Source organism: Calidris pugnax, unplaced genomic scaffold (genome assembly GCF_001431845.1).
Source record: "Calidris pugnax isolate Ruff unplaced genomic scaffold, ASM143184v1 scaffold61, whole genome shotgun sequence".
Lineage (NCBI taxonomy): Eukaryota > Metazoa > Chordata > Aves > Charadriiformes > Scolopacidae > Calidris > Calidris pugnax.
The window spans coordinates 2,080,523-2,095,554 of record NW_015090945.1 but is presented as its reverse complement, the minus strand read 5'-3'; positions in this window follow the sequence as shown (position 1 = coordinate 2,095,554).

The window sequence follows — 15,032 nt, the reverse complement described above, 5'->3', positions numbered from 1 at the left end:
GATCTTGTCTATGTCTTTGCATGATCAAAGTCAGGAAAGTTAGTTTTTGGTGTACTGAGTATGGATCAAAGAGTCTTTTTATCTAAAAAGCTTGCATTTGGTTAAAATCAATATACATATTTTATAAAATATTTCAGTTTAGTCTCAAGTGCTGTTTGGGTCATTCTTTAATTTAAAATTAATCACATTTTACAGACAGAAGAGCCCAAGTAAAAGTATTAATTCATTGAAAAATAGTAACCACACTCAAATGTGAGTTTATTATTCCAGTCTGTAAGAAAAGTTCTCCAGAAGTATACAGCAGAAAACATTCCTATTTAAATATTAGGTAAAGGAAGAAGTAATAGAACCACACTCAAATGTGAGTTTATTATTCCAATCTGTAAGATAAGTTCTCCAGAACTATGCAGCAGAAAACATTCCTATTTAATTAATAGGTAAAGGAAGAAGTAATAGAAACAAAAAAATCAAGCCAGCAACTCTTCATGAAAGATACCAAAGATTGCTAGGAAGCCTTTTTGATGTACAGAAGTATACACTTCTTGGTCACAAGGACACAGTGCTGCACATTGTGATCTTGAGTGCATGCCCTGCTTTCACAGAAAAATAATACCATTTTTCAAATAATTTATACAGAAGAATCATAGAATCATAGAATCATAGAATGGTTTGGGTTGGAAGGGAAAAAAAAAAAAAAATCAAGCCAGCAACTCTTCATGAAAGATACCAAAGATTGCTAGGAAGCCTTTTTATGTACAGAAGTATACACTTCTTGGTCACAAGGACACAGTGCTGCACATTGTGATCTTGAGTGCATGCCCTGCTTTCACAGAAAAATAATACCATTTTTCAAATAATTTACTGCTAAGAATCATAGAATCATAGAATCATAGAATGGTTTGGGTTGGAAGGGACCTCAAAGACCATCCAGTTCCAACCCCCTGCCCTGGGCAGGGACACCTCCCACCAGACCAGGTTGCTCCAAGCCCCATCCAGCCTGGCCTGGAACCCCTCCAGGGATGGGGCAGCCACAGCTTCTCTGGGCAACCTCTTCCAGGGTCTCACCACCCTCACAGCAAAGAATTTCTTCCTCATATCTCATCTAAATCTATACATAAGATGTAAAATAATACTGGCCCATGCAGGGACCAGTTTCTTCCTAGTCAGCAGGAAGCTGAAACAGTTGGAATAATTCTGTGTTCATTGTGTAATTGACAGAGAACCAAGAAGCTGAATCTGCTAAGAATTCCTAAAACAATGTACCGGTCTCTAAGTGCATATGAGAGTTGATCAATATAATATAAAAATACATACAAATATAATTCATATGTGTATGCACCATAATACGCATACTTTATTTAAATAAACTCACAAATATACACATTTAAAATAAATAAATGTCTAAAAATCTTGCAACAGAACCTTGTCTATCAAAAAATATAATTCTGAAGGCTCTGAACATCAATATACATCACAGTTCAATTCTTTCTAGTAATATGAAGTTGTTTTTATTTCTCTTTTAGATTGCTTTTGTCCCACTAATATGAATTGGAGCTGTGGGTTATTTTGTGTGCTGATGTGTATGAGGGTTATGTGTTAGAAATATGGCATCTCGATTTCTTATTCATCTCCTACACAAATCTTTGGCCTGTGGAGTTCTTATGAAACATTTGGGTTGTAACCTAAAAAATTAGGTTATTAATATCCATCTGACATCTTTTCATGAATAAGTCAAAATCAAAAGCAGCAAATTTAAAAATCTCACAATTTATCCTTGGTCAGAAAGATCCTGTGAAAAATGGGGACTGTCAAAAGTGAGCCTGAGCTAATGAGCAGAATCAGAGACAAAACACTGCAGGACTGGAGGCAGGGGCTGTATGCACCCAGCAGGCTCTGGGCTTCCCTAATTATTGCAATTGCCTGCAATTTTTAGGAATATATTAAAGTTTCAAGTAGGTAAGACAGTACCTTATGCTAGGATCAGTGGTACAGAGTCCAGTTGGAGGCCTGTAGATAGTGATTTTTAGGAATATATTAAAGTTTCAAGTAGGGAAGACTGTACCTTATTCTAGGATCAGTGGAGGCCTGTAGATAGTGATGTTCCTCAGGGGTCAGTACTGGGTCCAGTCCTTTTCAATACATTCATCAATGACCTGGATGAAGGGATGGAATGTACCCTCAGCACGTTTGCTGATGAGACAAAACTGGGAGGGGTGGCTGACACAGCAGATGGCTGTGCCACCATCCAGAGAGACCTGGACAGGCTGGAGAGCTGGGCAGAGAGGAACCTGAGGAAATTCAACACGGGCAAATGTAGGGTCTTGTACCTGGGGAGGAATAACCCCCTGCACCAGGACAGGTTGGGGGTGACCTGCTGAAGAGCAGCTCTGAGGAGAAAGACCTGGGAGTCCTGGTGGACAACAGGATGTCCATGATCCAGCAATGTGCCCTTGTGGCCAAGCAGGCCAATGGTCTCCTGGGGTGACTAGGAGGCGGAGGGAGGTCATCCTCCCCCTCTGCTCTGCCCTGGTGAGACCACATCTGGAGGACTGGGTCCAGTTCTGTGCTCCTCAGTCCAGAAGGACAGGAAACTGCCGCAGAGAGCCCAACGGAGGCTACAAAGATGATCAATGAGATGGAGCACCTCTCTGGTAAGGAAAGACTGAGACACCTGGGGCTGTTTAGCCTGGAGAAGACTTTCCTGCTCTGGGTGACCCTGCTGTAGCAGGGGGTTGGACTAAAAGATCTCCAGAGGTCCCTTTGAACCCCTCAATTCTGTGATTCTGTTAGGGTTTATGTAGGTGCTGGGCTCCAGCCCGGTCTGACAGCCTTTGGCCACCACGCTGCTGCAGCACCCCCAGACCTGGCTGTGGGACCCATAGCCACTGGCCAGGAATGCTGGTGACTAAGGAGCATGCCAAGACCTAGAGAGGAAATCACATGGAGATGAGGTGGGAGGTAAATAAGTTTAAAGAAAAAATATTCTGCTCTCATTTTCCTCTTTTTCCTCAGGGAAAACTTTTTTTCAGCTTTACTACCATAGGTTCCAAAGATAATAGTTACAGTTTTCTTTCTCTCCTCTGCTCCCATTTTCACATCACCAAGAAACACAAGCAGTGTTTTCTCGTCCTTTTAACTGTGCTGAAATTCACTTGTTCGTTCCTATTTATATCTTTTGTCTCCTACTGAGAGAAAGACTGTTTATTACCCCCACCCTTATAACTTTTAAGTTTCTTAATAGACTAAACAGGTTTTTTGGAAGACCAAATATATTTCTACTTTCCTTTTTTAGTATTTTGTTAGTGTGAACTCCAGTATATAAAGCTCTGATTCATCAGATCACTTAATCCCAGGTTTCCATCTTTTTGACACACACAATTAGGTGGGTGTTCTACTGAGTCAGTTCTTCAAGATGCGATTTTCTTTTATGAAAGTGATGTGGGTTATAATAAAACGAAGGGACCGTCGAAGTGGTTCAAAGTCGTGCATTTAATTTCTGTGATTTTTTTTTTCTTCACTGTGCCTGATAAGATTAATATACCTCTAAGTCTCAATATCATTTTATACAGTTTATTCAGGAGAAAGACATATATTGTCTCTTTGGTGGTTGTATAAGACCTAATAAAATAACAGATCTCTTAGTTATAGTTCAAGTATCTGCATGTCAGTAAGTTAAGCTGATTGACCTCAGTGTATCTATCTTTCAGCTTGTGTAATCCATATTTTTCCTTGATCACCTCTCTAAGGAGCACATATAGACAAGTGTTGTGCAGTCTTTTAGCATTTATGGCCAGGTGATCTCCTGAGTGTTAACCTCTGAAGAAGTCATGAGCAATCTGTGGCCTCTCCTGCTTCCCAAGGCATGTCTAGCTCCCATGAGCCCTGGAGCATCAGATGGACTTTTACATTAGGAGGGAAAAGGACAAGGATCTGGGGCACAGTCTCATGTTGGAACCCAGAGGCTCCCACTGAAGCTTGCATTGAAGGTGGCAGAAGGGATGAGGCCAAATGCAGTATCACACACATCTGGCCCTATTGAGCCGGTACTTGAAGATCTGGCTGGAAACAAAAATGTTTCCCAGGCATAGAGAAGTTGTCCAAGCCTGTAAGGAAAAATTTCTTCACGGAAGGGGTTATTGCACATGGGAACAGGCTGCCCAGGGAAGCAGTGGAGGCACCATCCCTGGAGGCATTTAAAAGATGGGTAGACATAGTGCTTAGAGACATGGTTTAGTGATGGGTTTTGTCAGTGTTGGGTTGATGGTTGGACTCGATGATCCCTTCCAACCTGGAAAATCCTATAATTCTCTGAAGATTTTGGAGATTGAAGTAAGTTAGTTATCGATACTGAGGTGGTATCAGTCAGTGTACCAGCTCTGGGGACAAACTGGCTCCAGATAACTCCCTCTCCTGATGCATTTGTATGGATGCAAGCAACAGAATCACAATGATGCTCTGCTTCTGCTGGGCAGTTCCTCTTCAGTTTTTTCATGGACAATTTTGCCTCATATTAACTACCCCGACTGCTCTTTGTATAGTAAATGAAGGAATTAAAAAAACAAACCAAACCAAATCAAAACCCTCATCCAACTCAAAGCTCAGCCCAAAATTTCTCAGTGTTCATGAAGTCTGGCCTTGAACAGGGTTTCACATCCAATCAGTCCTTTCTTCAGGGCTAAAAAATTGCTTTCCTTCCTGAAGAAAGAGTAAGAGAAGACGCCCAGCCATTATGGAAGTGCATTTCTAGTTTGTCCCTTGCAGTCTTCTGCCTTGTTCTTTCAATAAGTGTCCCCTTAGTTCCTCTGGACACTCGCTGGATGACACTGCGGCTGTCTCCCTGCAACCTGAGGTTCTACAGAAAGCTACTTTAGTTTAGTTGTACCCCACTTTATCACCAATGCAAACCTGTCCTCTGGGAAAAGATAAATAAGTACTGGAAAGAAAAGGATCTGTGCAAGACATCTTGTGGCACAGATGAATTCTTGTAAAGGTGCAGTGAGCAAATGTAAAGAAGTGTTTCAAGATGCATTAACTACTACAGACAAAAACAAATGGAAGGAAAGAAGGGATTCATTCAGTCAATATATACTTCTGAGAAACACAGGCCCACCAGTCAACTGAATATTTTTCAGAGTGATTCTGGCAGTAACCCTTTAAATCCATTCCTTTTCCTTTGTTGCTTCATCTTTAAAATACTCTCGGATTTGGTAAATAACTATGAAGAAGACCATATACTATAGCCTGCAATTTTTTTCCTATTACTAGCATGAGCTAGGGCTTTTGAACAAGTAATTCCCTGGAGACTGTTGTTCCCAGTTTGTCCTAAGTTGTTCTGGTTTCTGCCTGTTTCATTGGTGCCCTGAGGCATTTCATAGTTTTGTGGCTTGAAAAAAAAATCAGCTGCAATGCTAAATATACCTGATCACTCTCACATAGCAAATTCAATCAGCAGAATTCATTCTGCAACTGCTCCTTTATTTTTTTGGTGGTGGTGGTGGTGGGGGGTGAATTACACAACGAAAATTGTCAGGACATTGAAACAAGACTGTGTTTGTGATCAAATGATATTTCAGGTCGTAAGTAGTAGAAGCTCAATTAGTACATGAATCATTTAAAACCAAATTGAACACAGCAGTCGATAACATTCTTTTGGCAGTAATCTTGCACTTACAGAGGGATCTGTCTACTTAGCAAAGTAGCCTCAGGGCTACTCTAACCCGTGGCTGGGGGCTGGCCCTGCACACTACAGCCCCAGGACGAGGGGGGGGTTAAGGTAAGAGTTCCTCTTCCTGTGCATTCCCTCCCCACACTGGACCATTCACTTAGAATCATACAATGGTTTGTGTTGGAAGGGACCTTAAAGATCATGGAGTTCCAACCCCCTTCCCTGGGCAGGGACACCTCCCACCAGACCAGGTTGCTCCAAGCCCCATCCAGCCTGGCCTTGAACCCCTCCAGGGATGGGGCCGCCACAGCTTCTTTGGGCAACCTGTTCCAGGCTCTCACCACCCGCACAGCAAAGAATTTCTTCCTAAAATCTAATCTGCATCTCCCCTCTTTCAGTCTAAAACTGTTACCCCTCATCCTATCATACCTGTAGATCTGGCCCAGGTGTCAGCACTTTGTTCCTCAGCCCTTTTTTCACTATCCAGCTGCTTAAATCGAATGCCATGGGATCATGAAACTGAAACTGTTCATTTTAATATCATTGCAAAGGCTGCCATTTCTTTTTTCTCTTTCATTCCCCCCACAACTTTTGAACTGGCAGAACAAGTGCAACTGGGATGCTAAGAGCAAGCTGGGACCAATTGCAGCCACCAGACTTAGGCATCTACTTCCTACTTCTAAGCATTTAGGATGAAGCCCCCTCCCCACCTTAAGTCTCACAGATTTCACCACACCATTTCCAGATAAAATTATTGCTGCCTCCATGTATTGCATTCTATATCAGCTTGAATATAAATTCGTATAACAGTTACCATATTCAATTACATATAATCTTCAATTAAATTTAATTCTGGAGAAGGGAAGGCTCCAGGGAGACCTCATAGCAGCCTACCAAACCACGACAGAAGGGAGCCTACAGGAGAGCTGGAGAGGGACTCTTTGCCAGGAATTGTAGTGACGGGACAAGGGGTAATGGTTTTAAATTGGAAGAGGGGAGATTTAGATTAGATATATGTATACACAGCCAGAAACATCTTAGACTCAGTAGCTCTGAACTTGATTAAAAGTTCCCTCATGAAGATCCACAGCCTGGTCAAGAAAAGGGATGAAGGAGGAGGCAAGGACCTGTTCTGCCTTTGAGCTGCTCAGCAGTTAGCACACATGCAAATCTAGAGCACGGTGTCCAGTTCTGGGCTCCCCAGTTCAAGAAGGACAGGGAACTGCTGGAGAGGGGACAGCAAAGGGCTAGCAAGTTGATGAGGGGACTAGAACATCTGTCTGATGAGGAAAGGCTGAGGGACATGGCTCTGGTCTGGAGAAGACTGAGGGGGTTGGACTAGATGATCTCCAGAGTTCCCTTCCAACCCCATATCATTCTGTGATTCTGTGTTTCTGTGTGAATTCCCATGTAGAGATGGAGACTGTGAATGTTTCACTTTCCATCTCACTGCCCACTGGTCAAATTTTCAGTCTTGATTTAGGGGGGTCTGTCCTTACCCTGCCTGGGGACACACTTTAAATGCTAACCATGGCAGGCAGCAAGCTAAATGATGAGTTCCCTGTGTTACCCAGTAGTAAATGAAGACAAGAGGTTTCAGCTTGTTCCTCAGTGGGTATGTGCTCAGAGACTGAGTGTCTCCACTCAGGATGCATCCCTCCCCAGTGCTGGGTGCTAGAGACAGGTCAGCCCCTCGAGCTGGAGAGAGATTCTGTAGATACAAAATTGGGCCAGGGCTTCCACAAGGGAAGATATATCACTGCTACTATAAAGATCTCAGCTTACTCTTTTCAGTGATTTATATACTGCTAGTGTATAAACCTTTTTGTCCCTATATGAACTGTAAATGGTAGCCACATTTTTTTCAGATATGACAGTCTCATGCAGTAGGTTATTTTTTTCCATTAGAACACATGCCATTAAATCCATTATCCTTTCTAGTTTCTCTGTCAGCTCAATCTATCTCTTTGCTTTGCTACAGTTAATGCCACTATTAATTAATCTTATCCTTAATTCATACCTCGTATATTTTTTAAAGTAAATGTAGAGCTTGTAATGAGCTGGACTGACAGATTTTGAGATCAAAGGCACAGATCCTCAGAGATACACAGGCACTTAATTACTGTTTAGGTACCTAACTTCCACTGATTTCAGTAGCAGTCAGGTGACAAATTGTCTTTGAAGATTGGTGCCAAAGTTTAGATTCATGTATTAGCCATAGCACAAAGTTTCCCTCACTGGGTTCATTGTGGGGGGACTGTGTCCAAAGGTGATAGAACATAGTGCAGACTCTCACAGGCCATTTGGTCACAGACAATGCTGCATGGAGGTGAGTGCAATTCTACTGGCAAGCGTCCCTCTGTGACAGGACAAAAGTTTTTACCCAAATGATGGCTGAGGAGTCAGTTCTGCCAACACTTTCTATGCAGTTGGAAAGAACTACTTGCTCCCTTCAGTGTCCGGTGATGAAAACCAGAATTTTCTATCCATGACTAACGTTTTATTCAGAATGATGAGGAGATAGAGGAGCATTTGCAATATTTAAAGGACGCAGCTCGGCCTGCATCTTCTCTTCTGGCATCTTGTCTTGGATTGAGAGCAGCCCTGAGGAGAGGAACTTGGGGGTTCTGGTGGATGAGAAGCTCAACATGCCCCAGCAATGTGCACTGGCAGCCCAGAAAGCCAACGCCATCCCGGGCAGCATCAAAAGCAGCGTGGCCAAGAGGGTGAGGGGGGGGATTCTCCTCTCTGCTCCGCTCTGGGGATGCAATGTGTCCTGGACCACTATGTCCACCTCTGGAGTCCTCAGCACAGGAAGGACATGGGCCTGTTGAAATGAGGCCAGAGGAGGCCACGAAGATGCTCCAAGGGCTGGAGCCCCTCTGCTGTGAGGACAGGCTGAGAGAGTTGGGGGGGTTCAGCTTGGAGAAGAGAAGGCTCCGGGGAGACCTTAGAGCCCCTTCCAGTCCCTGAAGGGGCTCCAGGAGAGATGGGGATGGACTCCTGATCGGGGAGGGGAGCCACAGGACAAGGGTTAATGGTTTTAAACTGAAAGAGGGGAGATTTAGTTTAGATACTAGAAAGAAATTCTTTGTTGTGAGGGTGGTGAGACACTGGAACAGGTTGTGAACACAGGTAATAGGATCCCTGCTGCCTTTCCTCAAATTTGTGTACTTACACAACAAAGTTTGGTCAAACCCTGAGAAGGTAGGCTTGTTATGCTCTTTAGACAATATTTTTCTTCCAATAATACTGTGATGTTTGTGTTGTGTCATAATATTGCACTGTAATCACAGAATCAAAGAATTTTAGGGCTGGAAGGGACCTCTGGAGATCATCTAGTCCAACCCCCTGCCAGAGCAGGGTCACCCAGAGCAGGTTCCACAGGAACGTGTCCAGGTCACCTGGACCACTTGGCCTCATTAGCACCAAGGACAGGAGTCAGGTGGGACCGACTGAGCACTCTCAGTTCTATTCCTCATCATCCAAAATGAAAGAATATTAAAGGAGCTTGACACCCTACTTCAAAGGTCAACGAATAACTCTCAGTGTCTCCATATATAAAGCAAATGACAGTGGACAATGGGCCCCGCTTTGTCTCTGGTGCTGCTTGTGGTTTAAAGCAAAGTGACAGGAAATAATGAGGTTTAAATTCGTGAATTGGTTTGTGTGTACTGGGGATTAACCTGTAATACACACTGCACCCAAATTACAGAACTTCAGAGAAGAGCAGCTTTCAAGTGTTGCAGCACGCGCTCTGACTGCACCGGCGCCTCGTTTACAGAAATACTGGTATTCCTCATTAACTCTGCATTACCCTCCCACCGTCACGTCATAAATTTAGATTAAAATTTTAAACTAGCTTGCAATAAAATGGAGCAGTATTTAAAAATGAGCACTGCTGAAAAGTGATTTTAGTAAGGTGAGCGAGTGGTGGAGAAAGTGAAATGCATCAGCTAAGATCTGGTCCAAATGTTACGTTTTTCCCTCGTATTTCAGCATCAGTATTTATGAATGAAATAAAGTGCAAGGAGGCAAAGGATGACTCGTGTATTTATGCTTTTTAAACAAAAGAACGGGCTGAAATAACCGTGCTGCTTATATCCTTCCAAACACACTCCCCATAATGACCCAGATATAGATTGCAGAGAGAAGATGAGTGGCAGCCCGTAGACCTTTGTGTCACTGTGTGTCTCCCTGTGACATGAGGAACTACCATGCGGTTGCCAACACGTTCAGAGGTCATGAGCAGTAGGTAGTGAGTTCAGCAGTGGCGAGTAGCAGAAATGACAGGATCCTTCTAAATCTGCTGCTGGTTTTTTCTTGCCCTTTCCCGCTATTCTAGTGGGTGCTTTTTTCTTTTCGTTTTGCCCCCAGGAAACTCCGCCTGAGCTCGATGGGTTCAAGGACTCTCAGGCACAGGATTCAATATAAATTAAACTGTAAATAAATAAGGACTCTTACTCTGGGGAAGACGAGATTCAGGTGAGAGGGGACACAGACCAATGCAATTAATAGTTATTACACTAAAGGACCTTTATAAACAATATTATTAGGGCTGAAGACAGTAATTTGAGCAAATAGTTCCATTCACATGCTTTAGTTGAAGTAGATCCCATGAGTCTATTTAGTGTGGTGACGGAGGTGTATTCTCTGGGTCTGAGGGTTCCCACTTCTTTGGCCTTTTTTTTTGGCCTTTTAATGTCTTCATTCACCACCCCCACTCCTCCCCACCAGCCAGAACATGAAGATGACATCTGACATAGCATGGTCAATTCCAACCATTTAAAATCTGAAAATAGCACTCAAAATACCAGAAAGATTGACTTGTATAAAAAATCAATAAGCTGAATTATTTCCAAATCAAAATAATATTCCCTCTGATTTTACTGGCTGTAAGTTTCATTTTTTGAGGAGGATCTCTGTTAACCATGATGCCTTGAAGCTTGCTTTGACCATGACAAAAGAAAGATTCCCTTTCACATACTCACATACCTCCAGAAGCTGAGGCATTGCAAAAGGCAATAGTGCTGGAAAAAAGGCAATACTTCTGTGTTAGTTCTTTGGCTGATTGCCCTTCTGTGCTCATCAACCCTTCTTGAATTTATCCTCTCTAACTGGGTACCCTTGAGACTAACAACACTTTATTTTTTTAAGGGATTTTTTTCCCACTGTTACCCCTGTCTTCAAAGTGCAAATTTCTCCTTAAGCAGGTGTTTCCTTCTGTAAGTCAAAAGCCAAAAGCTCCCACCGTGCCTTCCAACCGACCGGGGAGAAGTAGATTCCTCTTCTGCCCTCCAGAAGAGCTCCATCCCTATTTTCATTTTCAAATTATTTGTTGGTTAATGAGCAGCACCTCGGGCTGTCAATCTCTGAACAGGCACAGTGTCACAGGGATGGAATATCTGCCTCTATGTATTTAATCACACGATACAATTTTAATCAACCTGGAAAAAGCCCTGCATTAAAATAGAGGACAGATCATGCTACAGTTAGATTGTGATTCTGCTGTTGAGATAAAAAATGGATATTAACGTTCAGGTTGCAAATAAAAGTGTACTTCACAGTACATAAATTAAATATATAAAGTTTCTTATTTTATAATACATCTGTCTGCATATTTTCGAGTATTGTTCCCTTTTATTACATTTCTGATCAAGACTAATGCTCATTAAAAAATCTAGTATGATAATGAAAAATTTTATATGGAAAATTCTTTTCCTCTCTTACAATTGCTATCTGCTCCAGTTTTTGGAAACCACAGCAAATTAGTCTTGGGCCATGGTAATCTTAATTATATCTTGGAATAGATGATGCTGGAAATATATTGAATAAACTCTTTTGGTGAGATTGCCTTTGCCTCTTAAAGCAAAATCTCTATGTTCATATGCTTGCATTATTTAAATTACAAAAGGCAGGCATCTGAAAAATGGGATGCTTTGTTGGGCAGTCATATTCATGAAAATTCATTCAGTTGTGAGGGGGGTCAAAAAAACAGGGGGGGGGAACTGCTTGCTGATCAAAATGTAACATAAGCTGCACCATTTCATTTAAACAGTAAAATGCATAGACACAAAAAAAAGTTTATATGACCTGAAAACTATGATTCTATGAATTTGGCATACTTTTAGCTAGATAGCAGTTGTAACCCAATCTATTCAGTTTTATTTCTAAGTGACAAGAAATAGGGGCTATTTTAATAGGTGACGCAAACAGTCTGTGGGTGATGTGAAGGTGGCAGGCGAGAATATCGGCAGCTCCAACGTGTTGGTTTTTTTCTTTCCAAAGTCTTATCAATTTGAAATGTTGCCTTTGTACACAACTGAGAATTTGGCCAGGTTTTTATCTCATGTAAGCTGGCCCGTGAGAAGTATGAAATAAAGCCTGATTTAGCAAATTGGATCAGCTGCCACCATAATCACTTTGCAAGGAGACGCTGACTGCTGGCATCGTCGCTTCAGCTGGGTGGTGATTCTGCCCCTCTGCTCCACTCTGGTGAGACCCCACCTGGAGCTCTGTGTCCAGTTCTGGAGTCCTCAGCACAGGAAGGACATGGACCTGTTGGAACGGGGCCAGAGGAGGCCACGAAGATGCTCTGAGGGTTGGAGCCCCTCTGCTGTGAGGACAGGCTGAGTTGGGTTGTTCAGCCTGGAGAAGAGAAGGCTCCAGGGAGACCTTAGAGCCCCTTCCAGTCCCTAAAGGGGCTCCAGGAGAGATGGGGAGGGACTCTGGATCAGGGAGGGGAGCCACAGGATGAGGGGCAATGGTTTTAAACTGAAAAAGGGGAGATTAGAATTTAGGAAGAAATTTTATCTTATATTCTAAGAATGTTAAATTTTCTGTCACAGAATGTTCCTGGAGCTCTGTAAATACCTTCACTCACATTCAGAATTCCATAGTTGGAAGGAATTTTGTACAGTGACTAGAACTGAAAGTTAATGCATCCATCTCTCTCTGTAAAATATACACTTCTGATTCACCTCTTGGAGCTGTTTGCAAAGTTGATTTATGGAAATTCTTAAAGAGTGTGCTAGCACGTCACGGCATCGAAGACGTAGGGGCTTTTACATGTTTTCTCCATTGTAGGCTGAAAAGAAAAAAATCTCTTCCCTTCTCTAAAATCATAAACTTCCATCTCCCAAGTGAGCGTTTAGAAGTAAATGGCAGAGAAATCCTTCATCTGGAGTAATCAGCCACAGACACGAGATCTTCAGAGGAACCTGAAGTTCTCCAGCATTCGTAAGTGGACTATTTTCCTCCTCCCACAGCAGCTTTGCCCTGCAGCTCTGCACTCCAGGGTAGAGCACGTGTCAGCAAAAGCAAACAGCCCCATTCATTGCCTTATTAGCACCGCCCCACCTCTCTTCAAAATCTACTCAATGGAGACATGCAACCTGGAGACATACAACTGGACACGCTTTCCAAGGCCAAGGAGAGACTGGTCATTTAAAAAAACATATATATCTTAAAGAGTCTTTCTAAAGTTTTTAAAATCTTTATCTACAAAATAAATAACAGCTCAGTTGCAGCTGAATTAGACTAAATAACAATGCACGAGACCAATGAAAGGGAATGATTTGTTAAGTTATCCTTGTCCAGAAAAAAAATAAAGAGGCTGTTGAACATATGCTTCATTTTAAACACAGATGGAATTAAGCATGTGCTTCAGCTCTTTTCTGAGTCAGACCTAAAAATTTAAACCCGTAGCTCTGTAATACTTTGCCCTGTTACAGTAGAATCAACTAAAATGTTGCCATCATATTCTTCCATATGATTTCAATATCCTGCTTAAATAGGGGGGTTGGATAAGGGTGACCTCCAGAGGTCCCTTCCACCCTCAGCCACTCCCTGATGCTGTGAATACTGTAGAGATGAAAGCATGTTTCAGGTTTATATTAATTCATAACATAAGCAATATCAAGCATTGTCATTGTTTATGTAAATAGTAAAAAAAAATTACCAAAAGGCAAATGTGTCATTTGGATCATTCATTTTTCTTTATTGAGCTTTGATGAAAAACAGTCCATTTGAAATATTTCCAGCAACTTATTTCAATTCCAAATGCTCAACACAAGAACTTGGTATCAGAGTTCAAACATATAAAGTTACATCTCATTATAATTTAATATTTAACAAAGCTAATCATTTCTGATTTTTCATAATTAAGTTTACAAAAATAATGTTACATTTATAAAATAAATCAGCTTTTCCCAATAAATTACAGTGGTGTTCTTATTCAAAAATGTAATATATCGTACAAAATAGATAACAACTTTCTTTTTTGTCAGATAAAATACTAAAGTATATTTTTCATCCAGTACATTTTGGCAGTGTGTGAGAACATTTTATTGTACACTTAGTATCTAAAGTACAGTGTAAAAACTAAGCCCATGAAGCTATTACACACATTGCTTTTATAAGGAAAGGGTGGCCAACATGGGGACAGCTTTTTATTTCCAGTTAAATGTTTTTAGTCAGGCCAGTACTGCTGTGTTTATGTAACTGAATTAATATGATCCAGTAAAGTCATGATCCAACTTGAGCCCAACATTCTTTGTATGACAACGACACAAAAGCGACCCACATCAGTCATTTTTTGGGCTCTTCAGTATCCCTTACACGTGTTTTAATTTTGTGTCTCCCCACAAAGCCTTGGTGGCCAACTGGTAAAAATAGCACCCTCCGGATTCCCCTAAAGTTAATGGCACAACTTCGGTACTTTATTCTGTCATAAAAACTCATACTAAAAGGGACTTGTAAAAAGAGCAATGCATTGATAAAAAATGAACAGTAACCAGCAAAAAAGGAAAACACTCTAAAAAGCCAAAGGTAAACATTAAGAGCTACTGTACGCAGACTTTACAAAAGCGACTACTTTAAAATAGCATAAAGAAACACAGCATCTACCCGGTGGTTTAGTGTATTCTCATCAAAGCCTTTTAAATGTTCAGGTCAGCTCAGCGTTGACTGTGTTGCATTTCCTGCCTGCAAAAACGTGTCTGAAGGATCGTATCGGTTTGTTTGAGCATCTTTTAAAAGACAGAGATTTAACCACACCATCCTGGGGTGCTGTGATTGATGCAGGTGTCAGCTTCAGGACAATCAACATCTCACCTTGCAGAATTTGACTCCAGTATATTTCCTCTTTGTAATAGTTCAGCAAACTGTAATATTTTATACTGCCTTTTTTTTTTCTCCTTTTTTGTCTTACATAACTTCCTGGAAGAAAGTCTACTTTAAAGTACTGATGGAAAATAACTGCTGTCTGGAATAAATAAAATGTGCAAAGTGGTGATTTTCTTATGATGTCAGTATTGTATGAACAACAACCACTTTATACATCATAATAGATTATTTTCACAAATTG